The following is a 20,682-nucleotide window of genomic DNA, read 5'->3' on the forward strand; positions in this document are numbered from 1 at the left end:
TTTTATCCTAGTTTTGGTCTGGATGGTGTTTTCACCATAGTACCATAGTGTTTTTCACCATATACCATAGTTTTGGTCTGGATGTTTTTTTCACCATAGTACCATAGTTTTGGTCTGGATGGTGTTTCACCATAGTACCATAGTTTTGGTCTGGATGGTGTTTCTTTATCCTAGTTTTGGTATGGATGGTGTTTTCACCATAGTACCATAGTTTTGGTCTGGATGGTGTTTTTACCATAGTACCATAGTTTTGGTCTGGATGGTGTTTTTACCATAGTTTTGGTCTGGATGGTGTTTTTACCATAGTTGTTTTCTGGATGGTGTTTTTACCATAGTATGTTGTTTTACCATAGTTTTGGTCTGGTTGTCTGGATGGTGTTTTTACCATTGTTTGGTCTGGATTGTGTTTTCAGCATAATTTTGGTCTGGAGTTTTTTCCATAGTTTTGGTCTGGCTGTTTTAACCATAGTTTTGGTCTGTTTTTTTCACCATCATACCATAGTTTTGGTCTGATGGTGTTATTCACCATAGTACCATAGTTTTGGTCTGGATGGTGTTTTCACCATAGTACCATAGTTTTGGTCTGGATGGTGTTTTTTTATCCTAGTTTTGGTATGGATGGTGTTTTCACCATAGTTTTTTGGTCTGGATGGTGTTTTCACCATAGTACCATAGTTTTGGTCTGGATGGTGTTTTCATAGTACCATAGTTTTGGTCTGGATGGTGTTTTTACCATAATACTATAGTTTTGTTTTGACACCATAGTACTATAGTTTTGGACTGGATGGTGTTTTTACCATAATACTATAGTTTTGTATAATTGACTGTGTTTTTACCATAGTTTTGGTCTGGATGGTGTTATTACCATAGTACCATAGTTTTGGAGTGGATGGTGTTTTTAACATAGTTTTGGTCTTGATGGTGTTTTTACCATAGTTGTTGTCTGGATGATGTTATTAGCATAGTTGTTGTCTGGGTGGTCTTTTTACCATAGTTTTGGTCTGGATGTTGTTTATCATAGTTTTGGTATGGATGGTGTTCATCATAGTTTTGGTCTGGATGTTGTTTTCATAGTTTTGGTCTGGATGGTGTTTATCATAGTTTTGGTATGGATGGTGTTTATCATAGTTTTGGTATGGATGGTGTTCATCATAGTTTTGGTATGGATGGTGTTTATCATAGTTTTGGTATGGATGGTGTTTATCATAGTTTTGGTATGGATGGTGTTCATCATAGTTTTGGTCTGGATGTTGTTTATCATAGTTTTGTATGGATGGTGTTTATCATAGTTTTGGTATGGATGGTGTTCATCATAGTTTTGGTATGGATGGTGTTTATCATAGTTTTGGTCTGGATGTTGTTTATCATAGTTTTGGTATGGATGGTGTTCATCATAGTTTTGGTATGGATGGTGTTTACCATAGTTTTGGTCTGGATGTTGTTTATCATAGTTTTGGTATGGATGGTGTTCATCATAGTTTTGGTATGGATGGTGTTCATCATAGTTTTGGTATGGATGTTGTTTATTATAGTTTTGGTATGGATGGTGTTCATCATAGTTTTGGTATGGATGGTGTTTATCATAGTTTTGGTATGGATGGTGTTTTTACCATAGTTTTGTCTGGATGGTGTTATTACCATAGTACTATAGTTTTGTATAATTGACTGTGTTTTCACCATAGTACCATAGTTTTGGTCTGGATGGTGTTTTTACCACAGTACTATAGTTTTGGACTGGATGGTGTTTTTATCATAGTACTATAGTTTTGTATAATTGACTGTGTTTTTACCATAGTTTTGGTCTGGATGGTGTTATTACCATAGTACCATAGTTTTGGACTGGATGGTGTTTTTACCATAGTTGTTGTCTGGATGGTGTAATTACCATAGTACTATAGTTTTGTATAATTGACTGTGTTTTCACCATAGTACCATAGTTTTGGTCTGGATGGTGTTTTTACCACAGTACTATAGTTTTGGACTGGATGGTGTTTTTATCATAGTACTATAGTTTTGTATAATTGACTGTGTTTTTACCATAGTTTTGGTCTGGATGGTGTTTTTACCATAGTACCATAGTTTTGTATAATTGACTGTGTTTTCACCATAGTACTATAGTTTTGGACTGGATGGTGTTTTTACCATAATACTATAGTTTTGTATAATTGACTGTGTTTTTACCATAGTTTTGGTCTGGATGGTGTTATTACCATAGTACCATAGTTTTGGAGTGGATGGTGTTTTTAACATAGTTTTGGTCTTGATGGTGTTTTTACCATAGTTGTTGTCTGGATGATGTTATTAGCATAGTTGTTGTCTGGGTGGTCTTTTTACCATAGTTTTGGTCTGGATGTTGTTTATCATAGTTTTGGTCTGGATGGTGTTTATCATAGTTTTGGTATGGATGGTGTTTATCATAGTTTTGGTATGGATGGTGTTCATCATAGTTTTGGTATGGATGGTGTTTATCATAGTTTTGGTATGGATGGTGTTTATCATAGTTTTGGTATGGATGGTGTTCATCATAGTTTTGGTCTGGATGTTGTTTATCATAGTTTTGGTATGGATGGTGTTTATCATAGTTTTGGTATGGATGGTGTTCATCATAGTTTTGGTATGGATGGTGTTTATCATAGTTTTGGTCTGGATGTTGTTTATCATAGTTTTGGTATGGATGGTGTTCATCATAGTTTTGGTATGGATGGTGTTTACCATAGTTTTGGTCTGGATGTTGTTTATCATAGTTTTGGTATGGATGGTGTTCATCATAGTTTTGGTATGGATGGTGTTCATCATAGTTTTGGTATGGATGTTGTTTATTATAGTTTTGGTATGGATGGTGTTCATCATAGTTTTGGTATGGATGGTGTTTATCATAGTTTTGGTATGGATGGTGTTTTTACCATAGTTGTTGTCTGGATGGTGTTATTACCATAGTACTATAGTTTTGTATAATTGACTGTGTTTTCACCATAGTACCATAGTTTTGGTCTGGATGGTGTTTTTACCACAGTACTATAGTTTTGGACTGGATGGTGTTTTTATCATAGTACTATAGTTTTGTATAATTGACTGTGTTTTTACCATAGTTTTGGTCTGGATGGTGTTATTACCATAGTACCATAGTTTTGGACTGGATGGTGTTTTTACCATAGTTGTTGTCTGGATGGTGTAATTACCATAGTACTATAGTTTTGTATAATTGACTGTGTTTTCACCATAGTACCATAGTTTTGGTCTGGATGGTGTTTTTACCACAGTACTATAGTTTTGGACTGGATGGTGTTTTTATCATAGTACTATAGTTTTGTATAATTGACTGTGTTTTTACCATAGTTTTGGTCTGGATGGTGTTTTTACCATAGTACCATAGTTTTGTATAATTGACTGTGTTTTCACCATAGTACTATAGTTTTGGACTGGATGGTGTTTTTACCATAATACTATAGTTTTGTATAATTGACTGTGTTTTTACCATAGTTTTGGTCTGGATGGTGTTATTACCATAGTACCATAGTTTTGGAGTGGATGGTGTTTTTAACATAGTTTTGGTCTTGATGGTGTTTTTACCATAGTTGTTGTCTGGATGGTGTTTTTACCATAGTACCATAGTTTTGTATAATTGACTGTGTTTTCACCATAGTACTATAGTTTTGGACTGGATGGTGTTTTTACCATAATACTATAGTTTTGTATAATTGACTGTGTTTTTACCATAGTTTTGGTCTGGATGGTGTTATTACCATAGTACCATAGTTTTGGAGTGGATGGTGTTTTTAACATAGTTTTGGTCGAGATGGTGTTTTTACCATAGTTTGGTCTGGACTGTGTTTTCACCATCATACCATCGTTTTGGTCTGGATGGTGTTTTCACCATAGTGGTCTGGATGGTGTTTTTTATCCTAGTTTTGGTCTGGATGGTGTTTTTTATCCTAGTTTTGGTCTGAATGGTGTTTTCACCATAGTACCATAGTTTTGGTCTGGATGGTGTTTTCACCATAGTACCATAGTTTTGGTCTGGATGGTGTTTTTTTATCCTAGTTTTGGTCTGGATGGAGTTTTCACCATAGTACCATAGTTTTGGTCTGGATGGTGTTTCACCATAGTACCATAGTTTTGGTCTGGATGGTGTTTTTTTATCCTAGTTTTGGTCTGGATGGTGTTTTCACCATAGTACCATAGTTTTGGTCTGGATGGTGTTTCACCATAGTACCATAGTTTTGGTCTGGATGGTGTTTTTTTATCCTAGTTTTGGTCTGGATAGTGTTTTCACCATAGTACCATAGTTTTGGTCTGGATGGTGTTTCACCATAGTACCATAGTTTTGGTCTGTATGGTGTTTCTTTTATCCTAGTTTTGGTATGGATGGTGTTTTCACCATAGTACCATAGTTTTGGTCTGGATGGTGTTTTCACCATAGTACCATAGTTTTGGTCTGGATGGTGTTTTCACCATAGTACCATAGTTTTGGTCTGGATGGTGTTTTTACCATAGTTGTTGTCTGGATGGTGTTTTTACCATAGTTGTTGTCTGGATGTTGTTTTTACCATAGTTGTTGTCTGGATGGTGTTTTTACCATAGTTGTTGTCTGGATGGTGTTTTTACCATTGTTTGGTCTGGATTGTGTTTTCAGCATAATTTTGGTCTGGACTGGGTTTTTTCCATAGTTTTGGTCTGGATGCTGTTTTAACCATAGTTTTGGTCTGGATGGTGTTTTCACCATCATACCATAGTTTTGGTCTGGATGGTGTTATTCACCATAGTACCATAGTTTTGGTCTGGATGGTGTTTTCACCATAGTACCATAGTTTTGGTCTGGATGGTGTTTTTTTATCCTAGTTTTGGTCTGGATGGTGTTTTCACCATAGTACTATAGTTTTGTATAATTGACTGTGTTTTTACCATAGTTTTGGTCTGGATGGTGTTATTACCATAGTACCATAGTTTTGGTATGGATGGTGTTTTTACCATAGTTGTTGTCTGGATGGTGTTATTACCATAGTACTATAGTTTTGTATAATTGACTGTGTTTTCACCATAGTACCATAGTTTTGGTCTGGATGGTGTTTTTACCACAGTACTATAGTTTTGGACTGGATGGTGTTTTTATCATAGTACTATAGTTTTGTATAATTGACTGTGTTTTTACCATAGTTTTGGTCTGGATGGTGTTTTTACCATAGTACCATAGTTTTGGTCTGGATGGTGTTTTTATCATAGTACTATAGTTTTGTATAATTGACTGTGTTTTTACCATAGTTTTGGTCTGGATGGTGTTTTTACCATAGTACCATAGTTTTGTATAATTGACTGTGTTTTCACCATAGTACTATAGTTTTGGACTGGATGGTGTTTTTACCATAATACTATAGTTTTGTATAATTGACTGTGTTTTTACCATAGTTTTGGTCTGGATGGTGTTATTACCATAGTACCATAGTTTTGGAGTGGATGGTGTTTTTAACATAGTTTTGGTCTTGATGGTGTTTTTACCATAGTTGTTGTCTGGATGATGTTATTAGCATAGTTGTTGTCTGGGTGGTCTTTTTATCATAGTTTTGGTCTGGATGTTGTTTATCATAGTTTTGGTCTGGATGTTGTTTATCATAGTTTTGGTATGGATGTTGTTTATCATAGTTTTGGTATGGATGGTGTTTATCATAGTTTTGGTCTGGATGTTGTTTATCATAGTTTTGGTCTGGATGGTGTTTATCATAGTTTTGGTATGGATGGTGTTTATCATAGTTTTGGTATGGATGGTGTTCATCATAGTTTTGGTATGGATGGTGTTTATCATAGTTTTGGTATGGATGGTGTTTATCATAGTTTTGGTATGGATGGTGTTCATCATAGTTTTGGTATGGATGGTGTTTATCATAGTTTTGGTCTGGATGTTGTTTATCATAGTTTTGGTATGGATGGTGTTCATCATAGTTTTGGTATGGATGGTGTTTACCATAGTTTTGGTCTGGATGTTGTTTATCATAGTTTTGGTATGGATGGTGTTCATCATAGTTTTGGTATGGATGGTGTTCATCATAGTTTTGGTATGGATGTTGTTTATTATAGTTTTGGTATGGATGGTGTTCATCATAGTTTTGGTATGGATGGTGTTTATCATAGTTTTGGTATGGATGGTGTTTTTACCATAGTTGTTGTCTGGATGGTGTTATTACCATAGTACTATAGTTTTGTATAATTGACTGTGTTTTCACCATAGTACCATAGTTTTGGTCTGGATGGTGTTTTTACCACAGTACTATAGTTTTGGACTGGATGGTGTTTTTATCATAGTACTATAGTTTTGTATAATTGACTGTGTTTTTACCATAGTTTTGGTCTGGATGGTGTTATTACCATAGTACCATAGTTTTGGACTGGATGGTGTTTTTACCATAGTTGTTGTCTGGATGGTGTAATTACCATAGTACTATAGTTTTGTATAATTGACTGTGTTTTCACCATAGTACCATAGTTTTGGTCTGGATGGTGTTTTTACCACAGTACTATAGTTTTGGACTGGATGGTGTTTTTATCATAGTACTATAGTTTTGTATAATTGACTGTGTTTTTACCATAGTTTTGGTCTGGATGGTGTTATTACCATAGTACCATAGTTTTGGAGTGGATGGTGTTTTTAACATAGTTTTGGTCTTGATGGTGTTTTTACCATAGTTGTTGTCTGGATGATGTTATTAGCATAGTTGTTGTCTGGGTGGTCTTTTTACCATAGTTTTGGTCTGGATGTTGTTTATCATAGGTTTGGTATGGATGGTGTTTATCATAGTTTTGGTATGGATGGTGTTTTTACCATAGTTGTTGTCTGGATGGTGTTATTACCATAGTACTATAGTTTTGTATAATTGACTGTGTTTTCACCATAGTACCATAGTTTTGGTCTGGATGGTGTTTTTACCACAGTACTATAGTTTTGGACTGGATGGTGTTTTTATCATAGTACTATAGTTTTGTATAATTGACTGTGTTTTTACCAAAGTTTTGGTCTGGATGGTGTTTTTACCATAGTACCATAGTTTTGGTCTGGATGGTGTTTTTATCATAGTACTATAGTTTTGTATAATTGACTGTGTTTTTAACATAGTTTTGGTCTGGATGGTGTTATTACCATAGTACCATAGTTTTGGAGTGGATGGTGTTTTTAACATAGTTTTGGTATGGATGGTGTTTTTACCATAGTTGTTGTCTGGATGGTGTTTTTACCATAGTACCATAGTTTTGTATAATTGACTGTGTTTTCACCATAGTACTATAGTTTTGGACTGGATGGTGTTTTTACCATAGTTGTTGTCTGGATGGTGTTTTTACCATAGTACCATAGTTTTGTATAATTGACTGTGTTTTCACCATAGTACTATAGTTTTGGACTGGATGGTGTTTTTACCATAATACTATAGTTTTGTATAATTGACTGTGTTTTTACCATAGTTTTGGTCTGGATGGTGTTATTACCATAGTACCATAGTTTTGGAGTGGATGGTGTTTTTAACATAGTTTTGGTCTTGATGGTGTTTTTACCATAGTTGTTGTCTGGATGATGTTATTAGCATAGTTGTTGTCTGGGTGGTCTTTTTACCATAGTTTTGGTCTGGATGTTGTTTATCATAGTTTTGGTATGGATGGTGTTCATCATAGTTTTGGTCTGGATGGTGTTTATCCTAGTTTTGGTCTGGATGGTGTTTTTTATCCTAGTTTTGGTCTGGATGGTGTTTTCACCATAGTACCATAGTTTTGGTCTGGATGGTGTTTTCACCATAGTACCATAGTTTTGGTCTGGATGGTGTTTTTTTATCCTAGTTTTGGTCTGGATGGTGTTTTCACCATAGTACCATAGTTTTGGTCTGGATGGTGTTTCACCATAGTACCATAGTTTTGGTCTGGATGGTGTGTTTTTTTATCCTAGTTTTGGTCTGGATGGTGTTTTCACCATAGTACCATCGTTTTGGTCTGGATGGTGTTTTCACCATAGTGGTCTTGATGGTGTTTTCACCATAGTACCATAGTTTTGGTCTGGATGGTGTTTTTTTATCCTAGTTTTGGTCTGGATGGTGTTTTTTTATCCTAGTTTTGGTCTGGATGGTGTTTTCACCATAGTACCATAGTTTTGGTCTGGATGGTGTTTTTTTATCCTAGTTTTGGTCTGGATAGTGTTTTCACCATAGTACCATAGTTTTGGTCTGGATGGTGTTTCACCATAGTACCATAGTTTTGGTCTGGATGGTGTTTCTTTTATCCTAGTTTTGGTCTGGATGGTGTTTTCACCATAGTACCATAGTTTTGGTCTGGATGGTATTTTCACCATAGTACCATAGTTGTTGTCTGGATGGTGTTTTTACCATAGTTGTTGTCTGGATGTTGTTTTTACAATAGTACTATAGTTTTGTATAATTGACTGTGTTTTCACCATAGTACCATAGTTTTGGTCTGGATGGTGTTTTTACCACAGTACTATAGTTTTGGACTGGATGGTGTTTTTATCATAGAACTATAGTTTTGTATAATTGACTGTGTTTTTACCATAGTTTTGGTCTGGATGGTGTTATTACCATAGTACCATAGTTTTGGACTGGATTGTGTTTTTACCATAGTGGTTGTCTGGATGGTGTTATTACCATAGTACTATAGTTTTGTATAATTGACTGTGTTTTCACCATAGTACCATAGTTTTGGTCTGGATGGTGTTTTTACCGCAGTACTATAGTTTTGGACTGGATGGTGTTTTTATCATAGTACTATAGTTTTGTATAATTGACTGTGTTTTTACCATAGTTTTGGTCTGGATGGTGTTATTACCATAGTACCATAGTTTTGGACTGGATGGTGTTTTTACCATAGTTGTTGTCTGGATGGTGTTATTACCATAGTACTATAGTTTTGTATAATTGACTGTGTTTTCACCATAGTACCATAGTTTTGGTCTGGATGGTGTTTTTACCACAGGACTATAGTTTTGGACTGGATGGTGTTTTTATCATAGTACTATAGTTTTGTATAATTGACTGTGTTTTTACCATAGTTTTGGTCTGGATGGTGTTTTTACCATAGTACCATAGTTTTGGTCTGGATGGTGTTTTTACCACAGTACTATAGTTTTGGACTGGATGGTGTTTTTATCATAGTACTATAGTTTTGTATAATTGACTGTGTTTTTACCATAGTTTTGGTCTGGATGGTGTTTTTACCATAGTACCATAGTTTTGTATAATTGACTGTGTTTTCACCATAGTACTATAGTTTTGGACTGGATGGTGTTTTTACCATAGTTTTGGTATGGATGGTGTTTTTACCATAGTTGTTGTCTGGATGGTGTTATTACCATAGTACTATAGTTTTGTATAATTGACTGTGTTTTCACCATAGTACCATAGTTTTGGTCTGGATGGTGTTTTTACCACAGTACTATAGTTTTGGACTGGATGGTGTTTTTACCATAGTACTATAGTTTTGTATAATTGACTGTGTTTTTACCATAGTTTTGGTCTGGATGGTGTTATTACCATAGTACCATAGTTTTGGAGTGGATGGTGTTTTTACCATAATACTATAGTTTTGTATAATTGTCTGTGTTTTTACCATAGTTTTGGACTGGATGGTGTTTTTACCATAATACTATAGTTTTGTATAATTGACTGTGTTTTTACCATAGTTTTGGTCTGGATGGTGTTATTACCATAGTACCATAGTTTTGGAGTGGATGGTGTTTTTAACATAGTTTTGGTCTTGATGGTGTTTTTACCATAGTTGTTGTCTGGATGATGTTATTAGCATAGTTGTTGTCTGGGTGGTCTTTTTACCATAGTTTTGGTCTGGTCATGGTTTTGTTGGATTTTTATCATAGTTTTGGTATGGATGGTGTTTATCATAGTTTTGGTATGGATGGTGTTTATCATAGTTTTGGGATATGGATGGTGTTCATCATAGTTTTGGTATGGATGGTGTTTATCATAGTTTTGGTATGGATGGTGTTCATCATAGTTTTGGTCTGGATGTTGTTTATCATAGTTTTGGTATGGATGGTGTTTATCATAGTTTTGGTATGGATGGTGTTCATCATAGTTTTGGTATGGATGGTGTTTATCATAGTTTTGGTCTGGATGTTGTTTATCATAGTTTTGGTATGGATGGTGTTCATCATAGTTTTGGTATGGATGGTGTTTACCATAGTTTTGGTCTGGATGTTGTTTATCATAGTTTTGGTATGGATGGTGTTCATCATAGTTTTGGTATGGATGTTGTTTATTATAGTTTTGGTATGGATGTATGGATGGTGTTCATCATAGTTTTGGTGTGTTTTCATGGATGGTGTTTATCATAGTTTTGGTATGGATGGTGTTTTTACCATAGTTGTTGTCTGGATGGTGTTAATTACCATAGTACTATAGTTTTGTATAATTGACTGTGTTTTCACCATAGTACCATAGTTTTGGTCTGGATGGTGTTTTTACCACAGTACTATAGTTTTGGACTGGATGGTGTTTTTATCATAGTTTTGTACTGTGTTTTTATAGTTTTGGTCTGGATAATTGACTGTGTTTTCACCATAGTACTATAGTTTTGGACTGGATGGTGTTTTTACCATAATACTATAGTTTTGTATAATTGACTGTGTTTTTACCATAGTTTTGGTCTGGATGGTGTTATGGTGTTTTTACCATAGTGCCATAGTTTTGTATAATTGGAGTGGATGGTGTTTTTAACATAGTTTTGGTCTTGATGGTGTTTTTACCATAGTTGTTGTCTGGATGATGTTATTAGCATAGTTGTTGTCTGGGTGGTCTTTTTACCATAGTTTTGGTCTGGATGTTGTTTATCATAGTTTTGGTCTGGATGGTGTTTATCATAGTTTTGGTCTGGATGGTGTTTATCATAGTTTTGGTCTGGATGTTGTTTATTATAGTTTTGGTCTGGATGGTGTTTATCATAGTTTTGGTATGGATGGTGTTCATCATAGTTTTGGTATGGATGGTGTTCATCATAGTTTTGTATGGATGGTGTTCATCATAGTTTTGGTATGGATGGTGTTCATCATAGTTTTGGTATGGATGGTGTTCATCATAGTTTTGGTATGGATGGTGTTCATCATAGTTTTGGTATGGATGGTGTTCATCATAGTTTTGGTATGGATGGTGTTTATCATAGTTTTGGTATGGATGGTGTTCATCATAGTTTTGGTATGGATGGTGTTCATCATAGTTTTGGTCTGTTTTGGTCTGGTGTTTTATCATAGTTTTGGTATGGATGGTGTTTATCATAGTTTTGGTATGGATGGTGTTCATCATAGTTTTGGTATGGATGGTGTTTATCATAGTTTTGGTATGGATGGTGTTTATCATAGTTTTGGTATGGATGGTGTTTATCATAGTTTTGGTATGGATGGTGTTTATCATAGTTTTGGTCTGGATGTTGTTTATTATTGTTTTGGTCTGGATGGTGTTTATCATAGTTTTGGTATGGATGGTGTTTATCATAGTTTTGGTATGGATGGTGTTCATCATAGTTTTGGTATGGATGGTGTTCATCATAGTTTTGGTATGGATGGTGTTCATCATAGTTTTGGTATGGATGGTGTTCATCATAGTTTTGGTATGGATGGTGTTCATCATAGTTTTGGTATGGATGGTGTTTATCATAGTTTTGGTATGGATGGTGTTCATCATAGTTTTGGTATGGATGGTGTTTATCATAGTTTTGGTCTGGATGGTGTTTATCATAGTTTTGGTATGGATGGTGTTTATCATAGTTTTGGTATGGATGGTGTTTATCATAGTTTTGGTATGGATGGTGTTTTTAACATTGTTTTGGTCTTGGTGTTTTTACCAGTTTTTGGTTTGGATGGTGTTTTCGCCATAGTTTTGGACTGGATGGTTTGAATAGCATTGTTTTTTTCTGTATGTTCTCACCATTGTTTTGGCCTGGATGGTGTTTTCACCATAGCAACATAGTTTTTTGGTCTGGGTGGTGTTTCCCGCCATTTTTGAGGAGGACAGGCTTGTGGTAACCATAATCCAAGATGGCGTAGCAGTAGTTGTCCTGTCGTATCGTCTCTCTGTAAATATTGTCTCTTTTTCGTTTTAGATATATATATATATATTTTTTTTTCTTCGCATATCCTTAAAAACATTTTGCTAAACCTATGCTTCCAAATACTCTTCTGCAACCCGCCAATGTAGCTACTTTCCTAAAGTAGTTATATTTACTTCGGAACCGGACCCTCTCAACTGAAGCTAGCCAGCGAACTACCAGCTATACCTGCTAACCTTTAGCTCGGAAAGCTCTCGCCAGTTCGAACAACGCGACGCTAACCAGAGCATAACGGACCTAATTATTATTTTTTTTTTTTACCCCCGGATTCCCACCACAAACGGAACATTCTTCAGCTGGATCCTCGCAACTAGCTATCGAGCTAAACAGCAACCCTGGTTGATTACTCCTGGCTAGCGTTTCCACCCACGTAGCTTGAAGCTAGCCCGGCCAGAGCTCCTAGCATACTCCTGGGCTACAATACCTTGACTACGACCGGTCTATCGATATCACCGCATGAAGAGGAATAAACAGACTCACCCCATCGCGACGTCCTCCAAAGGCTAACTCTCTAGCCCTCGCTATCTCCTTGCTTGCTAGTTCGGCACGCTAACTGCTAGCTTGTTTAGCCCAGGTCCGCTAACTACTACCTTGTTTACCCCGGCCTGCTAATCTGTTAGCTTGTTAGCACAGGCCTGCTAACCGTCCCGCCGCGTCCCAAAAACGCAGTGGCCAATATGTACTCTATCTCTTCCCGATTAAAAAAAAGAAATTTGTTTATACCTTCCGGAAACTTGCCTCACCCAATGTGATACGGAATCGCTATTATCTTTATTTTTAGAACACACTCAAGAACCTCCAGAAGCTAACCAGCTAGCTAGCTACAAGCTATTTAGTCATTGTTAGTTTTCTTAACCTGGATAACACTCGCCAGCCCAGCCCCCCTGCCCCATCCGCCGCTGCCCCCTGGACTCTGATCACTTGGCTACATAGCTGATGCACGCTGGACTGTCCATTAATCACGGTACTCCTTTCTGCTTGTTTGTTTTATCTGTCGGCCGAGTTGCCTAGTCAATGCCATCTCACCTGCTGTTGTTATGCTAGCTGATTAGCTGTTGTCTCACCCACTGTTTTAGCTAGCTTTCCCAATTTAACACCTGTGTTCACTGTATGCATCGCTGTATGTCTCTCTCAAATGTCAATATGCCTTGTATACTATTGCTCAGGTTAGTTATCATTGTTTTAGTTCACAATGGAGCCCCTAGTCCTATTCCTCACACCCCTGATACCCTCCTTTGTCCCACCTCCCACATATGCGGTGACCTCACCCATTACAACCAGCATGTCCAGAGATAAAACCTCTCTCATCATCACCCAGTGCCTGGGCTTACCTCCGCCATACCCGCACCCCACCATACCCCTGTCTGTGCATTATGCCCTGAATATATTCTACCATGCCCAGAAACCTGCTCCTCTTATTCTCTGTCCCCAACGCTCTAGGCGACCAGTTTTGATAGCCCTTAGCCGCACCCTCATACTACTCCTTCTCTGTTCCGCGGGTGATGTGGAGGTAAACCCGGGCCCTGCATGTCCCCTGGCACCCTCATTTGTTGACTTCTGTGATCGAAAAAGCCTTGGTTTCATGCATGTCAACATTAGAAGCCTCCTGCCTAAGTTTGTTTTACTCACTGCTTTAGCACACTCTGCTAACCCTGATGTCCTTGCCGTGTCTGAATCCTGGCTCAGGAAGGCCACCAAAAATTCAGAGATTTCCATACCCAACTATAACATCTTCCGTCAAGATAGAACTGCCAAAGGGGGAGGAGTCGCAGTCTACTGCAGAGATAGCCTGCAAAGTAATGTCATACTTTCCAGGTCCATACCCAAACAGTTCGAGCTACTAATTCTGAAAATTACTCTCTCCAGAAATAAGTCTCTCACTGTTGCCGCCTGCTACCGACCCCCCTCAGCTCCCAGCTGTGCCCTGGACACCATTTGTGAATTGATTGCCCCCCATCTAGCTTCTGAGTTTGTTCTGTTAGGTGACCTAAACTGGGATATGCTTAACCTCTTAAGTCGACCCTCTACTTTTTTGAACATTCTGTTAAAAATCGCGCAACATTTCAGCGCCCTGCTACTCATGCCAGGAATATAGTATATGCATTTGCTTAGTCTGTGTGGATAGAAAACACTCAGACGTTTAAAAAACTGGTTAAATCACTGCTGTGGCTTTACCAGAATGGCATTTACATCGAAAAGCACAGGAAAAACTGATCACTGAAAATGGGAAAATATATCCATGCGCTACTTGAACCCATTGATAAACGTGAACCACAATTAATTGACTGAGGTTGCAGTACCTACAGCTTCCACACGGTGTCTAGAGTCTTGTCATTTCCCTTCGAGTTTTTTCTTGGTCAAACACATACAGGACACCGTATCTCCTCCGGTCTAGGACCGGATATTTTCGTTGAGTTTCTAGCCGGACATTTTTCCAGATGGACAGCTAATGATCTTTACATCGCCTCCTGATGAATTTTATCGCTTATTAACGTTTACTAATACCTAAAGTTGCATTACAAACGTATTTCGAAGTGTTTTGTGAAAGTTTATCGTCGACTTTTTGAATTTAAAAAAATGACGTTACGTTTTGAAACAATGTTTTTTTCGTTTATCACACAGTCTACATATAACGATATCTAGGCTTTATATGGACCGATTTAATCGAAATAAAGACCCAAATAGTGTTTATGGGACATCTAGGAGTGCCAACAAAGAAGATGGTGAAAGGTAATGAATGTTTTCTATTTTATTGTGCGGTTTGTGTAACGCCGAAATGCTAATTATTTTGTTTACGTCCCCTGTGGGTCTTTTGGGGTGTTGCATGCTATCAGATAATAGCTTCTCATGCTTTCGCCGAAAAGCATTTTAAAAATCTGACTTGTTGCCTGGATTCACAACGAGTGTAGCTTTAATTTAACGAACTACAAAAATCTCTTAAATTGGAAACACTTATCTCCCTCACTAGCTTTAAACACCAACTGTCAGAGCATCTTACAGATTACTGCACCTGTACATAGCCCACCTATAATTTAGCCCAAACAACTACCTCTTTCCTAACTGTATTTAATTTATTTATTTATTTTGCTCCTTTGCACCCCATTATTTTTATTTCTACTTTGCACATTCTTCCATTGCAATACTACCATTCCAGTGTTTTACTTGCTATATTGTATTTACTTTGCCACCATGGCCTTTTTTGCCTTTACCTCCCTTCTCACCTAATTTGCTCACATTGTATATAGACTTGTTTTTTTTTACTGTATTATTGACTGTATGTTTGTTTTACTCCATGTGTAACTCTGTGTCGTTGTATGTGTCGAACTGCTTTGCTTTATCTTGGCCAGGTCGCAATTGTAAATGAGAACTTGTTCTCAACTTGCTTACCTGGTTAAATAAAGGTGAAATAAAAATAAAATAAATAAAAAATTCGATACCCTGCATGTGTATTTTAATGAACTTTTGAGTTTTAACTAATACTATTAGCATTTAGCGTAGCGCATTTGCATTTCCAGAGCTCTAGTTGGGACGCAAGCGTCCCGAGTAGAAGCAACAGGTTAACACCCCGGCAGTCCTACAATCTAAGCTAGATGCCCTCAATCTCACACAAATCATCAAGGAACCCACCAGGTACAACCCTAACTCTGTAAGCAAGGGCACCCTCATAGACGTCATCCTGACCAACTGGCCCTCCAAATACACCTCCGCTGTCTTCAACCAGGATCTCAGCGACCACTGCCTCATTGCCTGTATCCGCTACGGTGCCGCAGTCAAACGACCACCCCTCATCACTGTCAAGCGCTCCCTAAAACACTTCTGTGAGCAGGCCTTTCTAATCGACCTGGCCCGGGTATCCTGGAAGGACATTGACCTCATCCCGTCAGTTGAGGATGCCTGGTCATAAGAGTAACTTCTTCACCATATTAGATAAGCATGCTCCGTTCAAAAAATGCAGAACTAAGAACAGATACAGCCCTTGGTTCACTCCAGACCTGACTGCCCTCGACCAGCACAAAAACATCCTGTGGCGGACTGCAATAGCATCGAACAGTCCCCGCGATATGCAACTGTTCAGGGAAGTCAGGAACCAATACACGCAGTCAGTCAGGAAAGCTAAGGCCAGCTTCTTCAGGCAGAAGTTTGCATCCTGTAGCTCCAACTCCAAAAAGTTCTGGGACACTGTGAAGTCCATGGAGAACAAGAGCACCTCCTCCCAGCTGCCCACTGCACTGAGGCTAGGGAACACGGTCACCACCGACAAATCCATGATTATCGAAAACTTCAACAAGCATTTCTCAACGGCTGGCCATGCCTTCCGCCTGGCTACTCCTACCTCGGCCAACAGCTCCGGCCCCCCGCAGCTCCTCGCCCAAGCCTCTCCAGGTTCTCCTTTACCCAAATCCAGATAGCAGATGTTCTGAAAGAGCTGCAAAACCTGGACCCGTATAAATCAGCTGGGCTTGACAATCTGGACCCTCTATTTCTGAAACTATCCGCCGCCATTGTCGCAACCCCTATTACCAGCCTGTTCAACCTCTCTTTCATATCGTCTGAGATCCCCAAGGATTGGAAAGCTGCCGCAGTCATCCCCCTCTTCAAAGGGGGAGACACCCTGGACCCAAACTGTTACAGACCTATATCCATTCTGCCCTGCCTATCTAAGGTCTTCGAAAGCCAAGTCAACAAACAGGTCACTGACCATCTCGAATCCCACCGTACCTTCTCCGCTATGCAATCTGGTTTCCGAGCCGGTCACGGGTGCACCTCAGCCACACTCAAGGTACTAAACGACATCATAACCGCCATCGATAAAAGACAGTACTGTGAGGCCGTCTTCATCGACCTTGCCAAGGCTTTCGACTCTGTCAATCACCATATTCTTATCGGCAGACTCAGTAGCCTCGGCTTTTCGGATGACTGCCTTGCCTGGTTCACCAATTACTTTGCAGACAGAGTTCAGTGTGTCAAATCGGAGGGCATGTTGTCCGGTCCTCTGGCAGTCTCTATGGGGGTGCCACAGGGTTCAATTCTCGGGCCGACTCTTTTCTCTGTGTATATCAATGATGTTGCTCTTGCTGCGGGCGATTCCCTGATCCACCTCTACGCAGACGACACCATTCTATACACTTTCGGCCCGTCATTGGACACTGTGCTATCTAACCTCCAATCAAGCTTCAATGCCATACAACACTCCTTCCGTGGCCTCCAACTGCTCTTAAACGCTAGTAAAACCAAATGCATGCTTTTCAACCGATCGCTGCCTGCACCCGCTTGCCCGACTAGCATCACCACACTGGATGGTTCCGACCTTGAATATGTGGACACCTATAAGTACCTAGGTGTCTGGCTAGACTGCAAACTCTCCTTCCAGACCCATATCAAACATCTCCAATCGAAAATCAAATCAAGAGTCGGCTTTCTATTCCGCAACAAAGCCTCCTTCACTCACGCTGCCAAGCTTACCCTAGTAAAACTGACTATCCTACCGATCCTCGACTTCGGCGATGTCATCTACAAAATGGCTTCCAACACTCTTCTCAGCAAACTGGATGCAGTTTATCACAGTGCCATCCGTTTTGTCACTAAAGCACCTTATACTACCCACCACTGCGACTTGTATGCTCTAGTCGGCTGGCCCTCGCTACATATTCGTCGCCAGACCCACTGGCTCCAGGTCATCTACAAGGTCATGCTAGGCAAAGCTCCGCCTTATCTCAGCTCACTGGTCACGATGGCAACACCCATCCGTAGCACGCGCTCCAGCAGGTGTATCTCATTGAGCATCCCCAAAGCCAACACCTCATTCGGCCGCCTTTCGTTCCAGTACTCTGCTGCCTGTGACTGGAACGAATTGCAAAAATCGCTGAAGTTGGAGACTTTTATCTCCCTCACCAACTTCAAACATCAGCTATCTGAGCAGCTAACCGATCGCTGCAGCTGTACATAACCTATTGGTAAATAGCCCACCCATTTTCACCTACCTCATCCCCACAGTTTTTATTTATTTACTTTTCTGCTCTTTTGCACACAAATATCTCTACCTGTACATGATCATCTGATCATTTATCACTCCAGTGTTAATCTGCAATATTGTAATTATTCGCCTACCTCCTCATGCCTTTTGCACACATTGTATATAGACTCCCCTTTTTTTTCTCTACTGTGTTATTGACTTGTTAATTGTTTACTCCATGTGTAACTCTGTGTTGTCTGTTCACTCTGCTATGCTTTATCTTGGCCAGGTCGCAGTTGCAAATGAGAACCTGTTCTCAACTAGCCTACCTGGTTAAATAAAGGTGAAATAAAAAATAAATTAAAAAAATTAAAAAATAAAAATGGCTGGAGCGGTGTGAGTGAAATGGTGTCAAACACATGCTTTCAATCATTTCCATGTGTTTGATACCATTCCGTTCGCTCCGTTCCAGCCATTATTATGAGCTGTCCTCCCCTCAGCAGCCTCCACTAATGTGTGTGTGTGTCCAAGTGCAAGACATAAGCTAAACGATGCAAAAGTCCACCCCAATTAAGGTAAAAACACCATCCAGACCAAAACTATGGGCCTCTTATACAACAACTATTATTAGCATTGGCTCAAGCTAATGTTGTTGAGGGCGGCAGCTAATGTTGTTGGGGGAGGCAGGTAGCCTAGCAGTTAGAGCGTTGGACTTGTAACCGAAAGGTTGCAAGATAAAATCCCGAGCTGACAAGGTAGAAATCTGTCGTTCTGCCCCGAACAAGGCAATTAACCCACTGTTCCTAGGCCGTCATTGAAAATAAGAATTTGTTCTTAACTGACTTGCCTAGTTAAATAAAGGTAAAATAAATAAAACATCTTAAACTGCTGTGACACGTCTGTAATGAACAGGTGCAGCTTGAACGTTTTGAGGTTGACTGTTGAGTCACACTGAGGTTAGGTTGACTCTTAAGGGCATCGTTGCTGTGGTGAAGAGGAGCCTTTGTTTACTTTAGCCTCTTTTAGCTTATGTCTGGCACTTGGACACACATCAGTGGAGGCTGCAGAGGGGAGGACAGCTCATAATAATGGCTGGAACGAAGCGAATGTAATGGCATCATGTATTTGATATCATTCCACTCATAGCGCTCCAGCCATTACCACAAGCCCGTCCTCCCCAATTAAGGCGCCACCAATCTCCTTTGACACACACACACACAAAGGATCAAAGAGCATGCAAAATCAGGAGGCAAATAGCCTATCTGAAATGTGAAAGCACACACACACACAATGTACACACAGCAAAATGACAGAGCATGGATGTGTCTGTTGGTAGACAAAATTATTTACGAGGAACACCTGGGCACAGCAGGGAGAGTACAGTACAATGGGTCACGACAGCTACCATAATACACCAAAAATATGTACCAGACAGAGCTACCATATTACACCTAAAATATGTACCAGTTAGTTATAATTAGTCTTCTACTAAAAATAATATCTGAACATCAATGTTAGCCATTAGTGTCATTAGTGCCCACTCAAAATGCATAGAGTAATCATGGGAGAAAGATTTGGGTCTGAGATGACGGCCTGAGATTTGGGCCTGAGAAGAGGCATGTATGTGGGTGAGCTGTGGTTCTTTCTAAGAAAAAGGGAATAAGAATGGAGGTAGGTGGTTGTGTTCATCAACCTAATTTCACATCTGAGCCAACTGTAAGCACTAGAGTGAGTTGGCCGTGTTCAATACTGTCCAATATCATAGATCTGTAATTAACTAAGGCAATTCTGACTCATAGATGTAGAGTATAATCACAAAGCAGAGCCACTCTAGCCACTCAGAGCCATCTCTTGTCAATTCTTTGTGTGGCATGACATTTCCATAAGGAGTTGGCAAAAGCACAGAAACAGACTAGCAGCCAGGCTAGGGTCAGTCCTGATCGCTCATACCATCCATTATAAACCTCTGTAGCCCAGCTGCTGAAGTGTCACAAAGTGAACCTGATGTCACTCGCTCCCCATACAGACAGGTAATGGATAAACCGCAAAAACATCCCTGCTTCCTGTTTTGGTTGGCTGCCACAGTTACGTTGATAGATTATCCTAAAACCAATATGATAACAATAAGTGATGCAACACTGATGGATGGAGTATACTACTAATGTCTGAATTTGCTCTCCAATGGCAATTACAGATTATCATCAGTCACAGCGTTAATCTGTTTCAACACCATTTAAGACTGACTACTGGAAGCCTATTGACTTAACTAAAGTGGAAGAATGGTGGTCTGAACATTAACATTTTCGAACTACTGATTTCATGAGTAGACTTTGCAGAAGCTGCTGAAGAGAGTTCACTTAGTACTCTGCCTGGAGTGTACATCTGTGAGCTAACATCCCATTCACACATTTGGGATTTTGGAATGTCCCTATTTGGGCTGAGCTCTGAAGTGTCTCCCGTCCCACTCTCTTAATTTAAGGCGTTTTAATAATACAGTGTGATGGATTCAGATCAGGCAGCGGCCTTAGGGACATGGTGAACAAGTACCTCACTGGGATTATATACTCAGCTGTGTGTGTGTGTGTGTGTGTGTGTGTGTGTGTGTGTGTGTGTGTGTGTGTGTGTGTGTG

Source organism: Oncorhynchus nerka, linkage group LG4 (genome assembly GCF_034236695.1).
Source record: "Oncorhynchus nerka isolate Pitt River linkage group LG4, Oner_Uvic_2.0, whole genome shotgun sequence".
Lineage (NCBI taxonomy): Eukaryota > Metazoa > Chordata > Actinopteri > Salmoniformes > Salmonidae > Oncorhynchus > Oncorhynchus nerka.